We start from the raw sequence: 1,288 nt of genomic DNA on the forward strand, positions 1-1,288 counted from the left end.
GTTGCTGGGAGAAGCCTGAACAGAGTCACTGGCATGCCTGGAAGCCAAGAAATCAGGGGCTAGGAACAGGCAGTGGTATGGTCGGGAGCCTGATTCTGGTGAGCACCTTTATGCACATGTGGAGGAAAACAGGAGCCAGGTTCCTCACTGTGGGAAAGGGATTCGCACAGTATATTCCCACACTGTCTTCCCACAGAGTATTCCCACAAATACAACAAAAGAGCAGTCTAGAATGAACCCTAAGATATAGGAATTGGAGACTAATTGGTTAGGAATTGGAGACTAATACAAGATATACACACACACACACACACACACACACACAGAGGTAGATTTAGAAATAGTTATAGATATGCGTGTATGTGGACACATATGTATACATAGATGAACATGCATTATTTCCTAGCTGTGTCTGTTGAGGGTGACTGGAAGCAGTGACACCCCAGCACTGATGAGAACACAAATTTCTACTTCTAAATGCCATCCTCCATGCGAAGATGCTCCTGATCCTTGGAGAAATGACTGGATCTAGAGCTAAATGCAGAGAAAATTCAAATGAGCCCAGAATATCATATTGTACAAAAACGTATAAAAATGGTCAAAGCATTATGAACACATATCAAAAGAATACAGGAGCTAACTCGAAAGGCACCCCAGTGGCCAAATCTGTGGCAACTGCAGCACCCACAGTGTTGATACAAACCACTGAATAAAAAGGAAGTCCACAGATATATTAAAAAGCAAATAAATAAAAGAAGGGAGAACTTCCTTACAGTAGAAGGAATACATGCCATTTCATTGGCAGAGTTCTCAATACAAACGCACACACACACACACGCACACACAATTCTCAATTAGTAAGGGGAAAATAGTAACCTGAAGGTAGAGAAACTGGGTAGACACCAGCTTGACCAGGTAATCAGATTAGCATCACCAGTGATGCTGAGACGTCTGACACCAGCCTTCCTTGTCATACCCTGATGGGATCACACCACCATATCCGTGATTTTCCTACAAAGAATGCATGAGCCAACATCAGACCGACCAGGCTGTGGGAGATCCTTGGCACAAAAGGCCTGCACTCTTTAAAACTATAAAGGTTATAAGATAGACAGAAAAATATTGAATACCTTTGATAAGTAAATGTAAAGTGATCCTGAATTGGATTTTGGACGAGAAACAGAAAAGAGACATTGTTGAAGCAGCTTGCAAAATCCGAATTTAGTATGCGGCTTAGATGGCGGTAATGTCCATTTGAGTATGTGGCTTAGATGGTGGTAATGTCCAT

Source organism: Cebus imitator, unplaced genomic scaffold (assembly GCF_001604975.1).
Source record: "Cebus imitator isolate Cc_AM_T3 unplaced genomic scaffold, Cebus_imitator-1.0 Scaffold73, whole genome shotgun sequence".
In the NCBI taxonomy this organism is placed as follows: Eukaryota; Metazoa; Chordata; class Mammalia; order Primates; family Cebidae; genus Cebus; species Cebus imitator.